The following is a 10,345-nucleotide window of genomic DNA, read 5'->3' as shown; positions in this document are numbered from 1 at the left end:
TTTAGCGAGGACTGACTATGTGCGATGTACTTGCGACCGGAAACAATTTTGCCGTATAATTGTATTTTTAGCTCTACTGTACATATTTCCGTATTTGAGCGCTCGCTAGTTGCACACGACCTTATTTTGCCGAATCGTGTGTGCCAGGAGGGCATATCCTCAACGGTTTCTGGGTCGTGTGGGAAGGACCCCCCTATCGCCCACACTCACTTGGCGATGGTTCCAAATGTCGTCGCGGAAAGGGGTTAAAAACCGTTTGTTTAGGAGCTCGCTATACTAGTGAATACCTAGTGCATCGGGTCCAATGAAAATCTTTTGTGACAATACTGGAGAAATTGCCTTAGCAAAGGAATCCAGATTTCACAATTAAACCAAACACATCAAGAGACGCTTCAACTCCATCCGCGATCAAGTCAAGGAGGGAGACATAGAGATTTGCAAAATACATATGGATCTAAATGTTGCAGACCTGTTGACTAAGCCTCTTCCATGAGCAAAACATAATCAGCACCAAGACTCCATGGGTGTTACAATCATTACAATGTTATATCTAGATTATTGATTCTAGTGCAAGTGGGAGACTGAAGGAAATATGCCCTAGAGGCAATAATAAAGTTGTTATTTATATTTTCTTATATCATGATAAATGTTTATTATTCATGCTAGAATTGTATTAACCAGAAACTTGATACATATGTGAATACACAAACAAAACAAAGTGTCCCTAGTATGCCTCTACTAGACTAGCTCGTTAATCAAAGATGGTTAAGTTTCCTGACCATTGACATGTGTTGTCATTTGATGAACGAAATCACATCATTAGGAGAATAATGTGATGGACAAGACCCATCCGTTAGCTTAGCACAATGATCGTTAAGTTTTATTGCTATTGCTTTCTTCATGACTTATACATATTCCTTTGACTATGAGGTTATGCAACTCCCGAATACCGGAGGAACACCTTGTGTGCTATCGAAAGTCACAACGTAACTGGATGATTATAAAGTTTCTCTACAGGTGTCTCCGAAGGTGTTTGTTGGGTTGCCATAGATCGAGATTAGAATTTGTCACTCCGAGTATCGGAGAGGTATCTCTGGGCCCTCTCGGTAATGCACATCACGATAAGCCTTGCAAGCAATATGACTAAGGAGTTAGTTACAGGATGATGCATTACAGAACGAGTAAAGAGACTTGCCAATAACGAGATTGAACTAGGTATGAGGATATCGACAATCGAATCACGGGCAAGTAACATACCGATGACAAAGGGAATGACGTATGTTGTCATTGCGATTTGACCGATAAAGATCATCGTAGAATATGTAGGAACCAATATGAGCATCCAGGTTCCGCTGTTGGTTATTGATCGGAGATGTATCTCGGTCATGTCTACATAGTTCTCGAACCCGTAGGGTCCGCATGCTTAACGTTCGATGATGATTTGTATTATGAGTTATGTGTTTTGGTGACCGAAGATTGTTTGGAGTCCCGGAAGAGATCTCGGACATGACGAGGAGTCTCGAAATGGTCGAGAGGTCAAGATTGATATATTAGATGATAGTATTCGGACACCGGAATAGTTTCGGAGTGGTTCGAATATTTTTCGGAGTACCGAGGGGTTACCAGACCCCCCCCCGGAAGGTAATGGGCCTACATGGGCCATAGGGAAGAGAGAGGGGAGCCCACAAGGGGTTGCGCCCCCCATGGGAGTCCGAATTGGACAAGGGAGAGGGGGCGGCCGCCCCCTCTCCTTCTCCCTCTCCCTCTCCCTCTCCTTCCCTTTTCCCCCTCCGAAAGAAAGGAAAGGGGGGCCGACTAGGACTAGGAGTCCTAGTCGGTTTCCACCCCATGGCGCGTCCCTTGTGACCGGCCTCATCCCCTCCTCCTTTAGATACGGGGGCAGGGGGCACCCCATAACACATCAATTGTTCTCTTAGCCATGTGCGGTGCCCCCTCCACAGTTTACTCCTCCGGTCATAGCATCGTAGTGCCTAGGCGAAGCCATGCGCGGATCACATCACCATCACCATCACCACACCGTCGTGCTGACGAAACTCTCCCTCGACACTTTGCTGGATCAAGAGTTCAAGGGACGTCATCGAGCTGAACGTGTGCTGAACTCGGAGGTGCCGTACGTTCGGTGATTGATCGGTTGGATCGCGAAGACGTTCGACTACATCAACCGCGTTAAGGTAACGCTTCCACTTTCGGTCTACGAGGGTACGTGGACACACTCTCCCCCATTCGTTGCTATGCATATCCTAGATAGATCTGTTGGAAATATGCCCTAGAGGCAATAATAAAAGCATTATTATTATATTTCCTTGTTCATGATAATTGTCTTTATTCATGCTATAATTGTGTTATCCGGAAATCGTAATACATGTGTGAATAACAGACACCAACATGTCCCTAGTGAGCCTCTAGTTGACTAGCTCGTTGATCAACAGATAGTCATGGTTTCCTGACTATGGACACTGGATGTCATTGATAACAAGATCACATCATTGGGAGAATGATGTGATGGACAAGACCCAATCCTAAACATAGCACAAGATCCTATAGTTCGTTTGCTAGAGTTTTCCAATGTCAAAGTATCTTTTCCTTAGACCATGAGATCGTGTAACTCCCGGATACCGTAGGAGTGCTTTGGGTATGCCAAACGTCACAACGTAACTGGGTGACTATAAAGGTAGACTACGGGTATCTCCGAAAGTGTCTGTTGGGTGACATGGATCAAGACTGGGATTTGTCACTCCGTATGACGGAGAGGTATCACTGGGCCCACTCGGTAATGCATCATCATAATGAGCTCAGAGTGACCAAGTGTCTGGTCACGGGATCATGCATTACGGTACGAGTAAAGTGACTTGCCGGTAACGAGATTGAACAAGGTATTGGGATACCGACGATCGAATCTCGGGCAAGTAACATATCGATAGACAAAGGGAATAGCGTACGGGATTGATTAAATCCTCGACATCGTGGTTCATCCGATGAGATCATCGTGGAGCATGTGGGAGCCAACATGGGTATCCAGATCCCGCTGTTGGTTATTGACCGGAGAGTCATCTCGGTCATGTCTGCTTGTCTCCCGAACCCGTAGGGTCTACACACTTAAGGTTCGGTGACGCTAGGGTTATGAAGATATGTATATGCAGAAACCCGAATGTTGTTCGGAGTCCCGGATGAGATCCCGGACGTCACGAGGAGTTCCGGAATGGTCCGGAGGTAAAGAATTATATATAGGAAGTGCTATTTCGGGCATCGGGACAAGTTTCGGGGTTATCGGTATTGTACCGGGACCACCGGAAGGGTCCCGGGGGTCCACCGGGTGGGGCCACCTGTCCCGGGGGGCCACATGGGCTGTAGGGGGTGCGCCTTGGCCTAGATGGGCCAAGGGCACCAGCCCCTATAGGCCCATGCGCCTAGGGTTTCCACCATGGAAGAGTCCATGTGGTGGAAGGCACCCCTAGGTGCCTTGGGGGGGAGGGAAACCTCCCCTTGGCCGCCGCCCCCCCTAGTAGATGCCATCTACTAGGGCCGGCGTCCCCCTGGCACCCCTATATATAGTGGGGGGGAGAGGAGGGATTTTACACCAGCCCCTGGCGCCTCCATCTCCCCCCGTTACGTCTCTCCCTCGTAGTCTCGGCGAAGCCCTGCTGCTGTGACGCCCTGCATCCACCACCACGCCGTCGTGCTGCTGGATCTTCATCAACCTCTCCTTTCCCCTTGCTGGATCAAGAAGGAGGAGACGTCTCCCGTCCCGTACGTGTGTTGAACGCGGAGGTGCCGTCCGTTCGGCGCTGGTCATCGGTGATTTGGATCACGTCGAGTACGACTACATGATCACCGTTCTTTTGAACGCTTCCGTGCGCGATCTACAAAGGTATGTAGATGCATCTAATCACTCGTTGCTAGATGAACTCCTAGATGATCTTGGTGAAACGAGTAGGAAAATTTTGTTTTCTGCAACGTTCCCCAACAGTGGCATCATGAGCTAGGTCTATGCGTAGTTCTTCTTGCGCGAGTAGAACACAATTTGTTGTGGGCGTAGATTTGTCAACTTTCTTGCCGTTACTAGTCCTTTCTTGCTTCAGCGGTATTGTGGGATGAAGCGGCCCGGACCAACCTTACACGTACACTTACGTGAGACCGGTTCCACCGACTAACATGCACTAGTTGCATAAGGTGGCTGGCGGGTGTCTGTCTCTCCTACTTTAGTTGGAGCGGAATCGATGAACAGGGTCCTTATGAAGGGTAAATAGAAGTTGACAAATCACGTTGTGGCTTTAACGTAGGTAAGAAAACGTTCTTGCTAGAACCCTAATTCAGCCACGTAAAACTTGCAACAACAATTAGAGGACGTCTAACTTGTTTTTGCAGCAAGTGGTTTGTGATATGATATGGCCAAAGTTGTGATGAATGATGAATGATCTATATGTGATGTATGAGATGTTCATGCTATTGTAATAGGAATCACGACTTGCATGTCGATGAGTATGACAACCGGCAGGAGCCATAGGAGTTGTCTTTATTCTTTTATATGACCTGCGTGTCATCAAGAAACGCCATGTAAATTACTTTACTTTATTTCTAAACGCGTTAGCCATAGTAGTAGAAGTAATAGTTGGCGAGCAACTTCATGGAGACACGATGATGGAGATCATGATGATGGAGATCATGGTGTCAAGCCGGTGACAAGATGATCATGGAGCCCCAAGATGGAGATCAAAGGAGCTATGTGATATTGGCCATATCATGTCACGTTTATTATTTGATTGCATGTGATGTTTATCATGTTTTGCATCTTGTTTACTTAGAACGACGGTAGTAAATAAGGTGATCCCTCATACTAATTTCAAGAAGTGTTCCCCCTAACTGTGCACCGTTGCGACAGTTCGCTGTTTCAAAACACCACGTGATGATCGGGTGTTTTATTCAGACGTTCACATACAACGGGTGTAAGACAGATTTACACATGCAAACACTTAGGTTGACTTGACGAGCCTAGCATGTACAGACATGGCCTCGGAACACGGAAGACCGAAAGGTCGAGCATGAGTCGTATATAAGATACGATCAACATGAAGATGTTCACCGATGTTGACTAGTCCGTCTCACGTGATGATCGGACACGGTCTAGTTTAACTCGGATCATGTAATACTTAGATGACTAGAGGGATGTCTAATCTAAGTGGGAGTTCATTAATAATTTGATTAGTTGAACTTAATTATCATGAACTTAGTATAAATATTTTACAATATGTCTTGTAGATTAAATGGCCAACGTAGTCCTCAACTTCAACGCGTTCCTAGAGAAAACCAAGCTGAAAGACGATGGCAGCAACTATACGGACTGGGTCCGGAACCTGAGGATCATCCTCATAGCTGCCAAGAAAGATTATGTCCTACAAGCACCGCTTGGTGACGCACCCGTTCTCCCTGCAGAACAAGATGTTATGAACACTTGGCAGGCACGTTTCGATGACTACTCCCTTGTTCAGTGCGGCATGCTTTACAGCCTAGAGCCGGGGCTCCAAAAGCGTTTTGAGAGACATGGAGCATATGAGATGTTCGAAGAGCTGAAAATGGTTTTCCAAGCTCATGCCCGGGTCGAGAGATATGAAGTCTCCGACGAATTCTTCAGCTATAAGATGGAGGAAAACAGTTCTGTCAGTGAGCACATACTCACTATGTCTGGGTTGCATAACCGCTTGACTCAGCTGGGAGTTAATCTCCCGGATGATGCGGTCATTGACAGAATCCTCCAGTCGCTTCCACCAAGCTACAAGAGCTTTGTGATGAACTTCAATATGCAGGGGATGGAAAAGACCATTCCTGAAGTATTTGCTATGCTGAAATCAGCAGAGGTAGAAGTCAGGAAGGAACATCAAGTGTTGATGGTCAATAAAACCACTAAGTTCAAGAAAGGCAAGGGTAAAAAGAACTTCAAGAAGGACGACAAGGAGGTTGCCGCGCCCGGCAAGCAAGCTGCCGGGAAGAAGCCAAAGAATGGACCCAAGCCCGAGACTGAGTGCTTTTATTGCAAGGGAAGCGGTCACTGGAAGCGGAACTGCCCTAAGTACTTAGCGGATAAGAAGGCCAGCAAAACAAAAGGTATATGTGATATACATGTAATTGATGTGTACCTTACTAGTGCCCGTAGTAGCTCCTGGGTATTTGATACCGGTGCAGTTGCTCACATTTGTAACTCAAAGCAGGGGCTGCGGAATAAGCGGAAACTGGCAAAGGACGAGGTGACGATGCGCGTCGGGAATGGTTCCAAGGTCAATGTGATCGCCGTCGGCACGCTACCTCTGCATCTCCCTTCGGGATTAGTTTTAAACCTTAATAATTGTTATTTAGTGCCAGCTTTGAGCATGAACATTGTATCAGGATCTCGTTTAATTCGAGATGGCTACTCTTTTAAATCTGAGAATAATGGTTGTTCCATTTTTATGAGAGATATGTTTTATGGTCATGCTCCTATGGTGAATGGTTTATTCTTTATGAATCTCGAACGTGATGCTACACATGTTCATAATGTGAGTGCCAAAAGAAGTAAGGTTGATAATGATAGTCCCACATACCTGTGGCACTGCCGCCTTGGTCACATAGGTGTCAAACGCATGAAGAAGCTCCATGCTGATGGACTTTTAGAGTCTCTTGATTATGAATCATTTGACACATACGAACCATGCCTTATGGGTAAAATGACCAAGACTCCGTTCTCAGGAACAATGGAGCGAGCAACCGACTTATTGGAAATCATACATACTGATGTGTGCGGTCCAATGAGTGTTGAGGCTCGCGGTGGCTATCGTTATGTTCTCACCCTCACTGATGATTTAAGTAGGTATGGGTATATCTACTTAATGAAACACAAGTCTGAAACCTTTGAAAAGTTCAAGGAATTTCAGAGTGAGGTTGAAAATCAACGTGACAGGAAAATCAAGTTTCTACGATCAGATCGTGGAGGAGAATACTTGAGTCACGAGTTTGGGGCACACTTAAGAAAATGTGGAATAGTTTCACAACTCACGCCGCCTAGAACACCTCAGCGTAATGGTGTGTCCGAACGTCGTAATCGCACTCTGTTAGATATGGTGCGATCTATGATGTCTCTTACCGATTTACCGCTATCTTTTTGGGGCTATGCTTTAGAGACTGCCGCATTCACTTTAAATAGGGCTCCGTCGAAATCCGTTGAGACGACACCATATGAATTATGGTTTGGGAAGAAACCTAATCTGTCGTTTCTAAAAGTTTGGGGATGCGATGCTTATGTCAAGAAACTTCAACCTGAAAAGCTTGAACCCAAGTCGGAAAAATGCGTCTTCATAGGATACCCAAAAGAAACTATTGGGTACACCTTCTACCTCAGATCCGAAGGCAAGATCTTTGTTGCCAATAATGGTTCCTTTCTGGAGAAAGAGTTTCTCTCGAAAGAAGTAAGTGGGAGGAAAGTAGAGCTTGATGAAGTATTACCTCTTGAACCGGAAAATGGCGCAACTCAAGAAAATGTTCCTGAGGTGCCTGTACCGACTAGAGAGGAAGTTAATGACAATGATCAAGATACTTCTGATCAAGCCCCTACTGAAATTCGAAGGTCCACAAGGACACGTTCCGCACCAGAGTGGTACGGCAACCCTGTCTTGGAAATCATGCTGTTAGACAACGGTGAACCTTCGAACTATGAAGAAGCGATGGCGGGCCCGGATTCCGACAAATGGCTAGAAGCCATGAAATCCGAGATAGGATCCATGTATGAAAACAAAGTATGGACTTTGACTGACTTGTCCGTTGAGCGGCGAGCCATAGAAAATAAATGGATCTTTAAGAGGAAGACAGACGCGGATGGTAATGTGACCATCTATAAAGCTCGACTTGTCGCTAAGGGTTATCGACAAGTTCAAGGGCTTGACTACGATGAGACTTTCTCACCAGTAGCGAAGCTGAAGTCCATCCGAATCATGTTAGCAATTGCAGCATTCTATGATTACGAAATATGGCAAATGGACGTCAAAACGGCATTCCTTAATGGTTTCCTTAAGGAAGAATTGTATATGATGCAGCCGGAAGGTTTTGTCGATCCTAAGAATGCTGACAAAGTGTGCAAGCTCCAACGCTCGATTTATGGGCTGGTGCAAGCATCTCGGAGTTGGAACATTCGCTTTGATGAGATGATCAAAGCGTTTGGGTTTACACAGACTTATGGAGAAGCCTGCGTTTACAAGAAAGTGAGTGGGAGCTCTGTAGCATTTCTCATATTATATGTAGATGACATACTTTTGATGGGAAATGATATAGAACTCTTGGACAGCATCAAGGCCTACTTGAATAAAAGTTTTTCAATGAAGGACCTTGGAGAAGCTGCTTATATATTAGGCATCAAAATCTATAGAGATAGATCAAGACGCCTCATAGGTCTTTCACAAAGCACATACCTTGATAAGATATTGAAGAAGTTCAATATGGATCAATCCAAGAAGGGGTTCTTGCCTGTGTTACAAGGTGTGAAATTGAGCTCAGCTCAATGTCCGACCACTGCAGAAGATATAGAAGAGATGAGCGTCATCCCCTATGCCTCAGCCATAGGTTCTATTATGTATGCCATGCTGTGTACCAGACCTGATGTTAACCTTGCCGTCAGTTTGGTAGGAAGGTACCAAAGTAATCCCGGCAAGGAACACTGGACAGCGGTCAAGAATATCCTGAAGTACCTGAAAAGGACTAAGGAAATGTTTCTCGATTATGGAGGTGACGAAGAGCTCGTCGTAAAGGGTTACGTCGACGCTAGCTTCGACACAGATCTGGATGACTCTAAGTCACAAACCGGATACGTGTATATTTTGAATGGTGGGGCAGTAAGCTGGTGCAGTTGCAAGCAAAGCATCGTGGCGGGATCTACATGTGAAGCGGAGTACATGGCAGCCTCGGAGGCAGCGCATGAAGCAATATGGGTGAAGGAGTTCATCACCGACCTAGGAGTCATACCCAATGCGTCGGGGCCGATCAAGCTCTTCTGTGACAACACTGGAGCTATTGCACTTGCCAAGGAGCCCAGGTTTCACAAGAAGACAAGGCACATCAAGCGTCGCTTCAACTCCATTCGTGAAAATGTTCAAGATGGAGACATAGAGATTTGTAAAGTACATACGGACCTGAATATAGCAGATCCGTTGACTAAACCTCTCCCTAGAGCAAAACATGATCAACACCAGAATTCCATGGGTGTTCGATTCATCACAATGTAACTAGATTATTGACTCTAGTGCAAGTGGGAGACTGTTGGAAATATGCCCTAGAGGCAATAATAAAAGCATTATTATTATATTTCCTTGTTCATGATAATTGTCTTTATTCATTCTATAATTGTGTTATCCGGAAATCGTAATACATGTGTGAATAACAGACACCAACATGTCCCTAGTGAGCCTCTAGTTGACTAGCTCGTTTATCAACAGATAGTCATGGTTTCCTGACTATGGACACTGGATGTCATTGATAACGAGATCACATCATTGGGAGAATGATGTGATGGACAAGACCCAATCCTAAACATAGCACAAGATCCTATAGTTCGTTTGCTAGAGTTTTCCAATGTCAAAGTATCTTTTCCTTAGACCATGAGATCGTGTAACTCCCGGATACCGTAGGAGTGCTTTGGGTATGCCAAACGTCACAACGTAACTGGGTGACTATAAAGGTAGACTACGGGTATCTCCGAAAGTGTCTGTTGGGTGACATGTATCAAGACTGGGATTTGTCACTCCGTATGACGGAGAGGTATCACTGGGCCCACTCGGTAATGCATCATCATAATGAGCTCAGAGTGACCAAGTGTCTGGTCACGGGATCATGCATTACGGTACGAGTAAAGTGACTTGCCGGTAACGAGATTGAACAAGGTATTGGGATACCGACGATCGAATCTCGGGCAAGTAACATATCGATAGACAAAGGGAATAGCGTACGGGATTGATTAAATCCTCGACATCGTGGTTCATCCGATGAGATCATTGTGGAGCATGTGGGAGCCAACATGGGTATCCAGATCCCGCTGTTGGTTATTGACCGGAGAGTCGTCTCGGTCATGTCTGCTTGTCTCCCGAACCCGTAGGGTCTACACACTTAAGGTTCGGTGACGCTAGGGTTATGAAGATATGTATATGCAGAAACCCGAATGTTGTTCGGAGTCCCGGATGAGATCCCGGACGTCACGAGGAGTTCCGGAATGGTCCGGAGGTAAAGAATTATATATAGGAAGTGCTATTTCGGGCATCGGGACAAGTTTCGGGGTTATCGGTATTGTACCGGGACCACCGGAAGGGTCCCGGGG

Source organism: Triticum aestivum, chromosome 3A, assembly GCF_018294505.1.
Source record: "Triticum aestivum cultivar Chinese Spring chromosome 3A, IWGSC CS RefSeq v2.1, whole genome shotgun sequence".
In the NCBI taxonomy this organism is placed as follows: Eukaryota; Viridiplantae; Streptophyta; class Magnoliopsida; order Poales; family Poaceae; genus Triticum; species Triticum aestivum.
Note: the sequence above shows the minus strand (reverse complement) of the source record.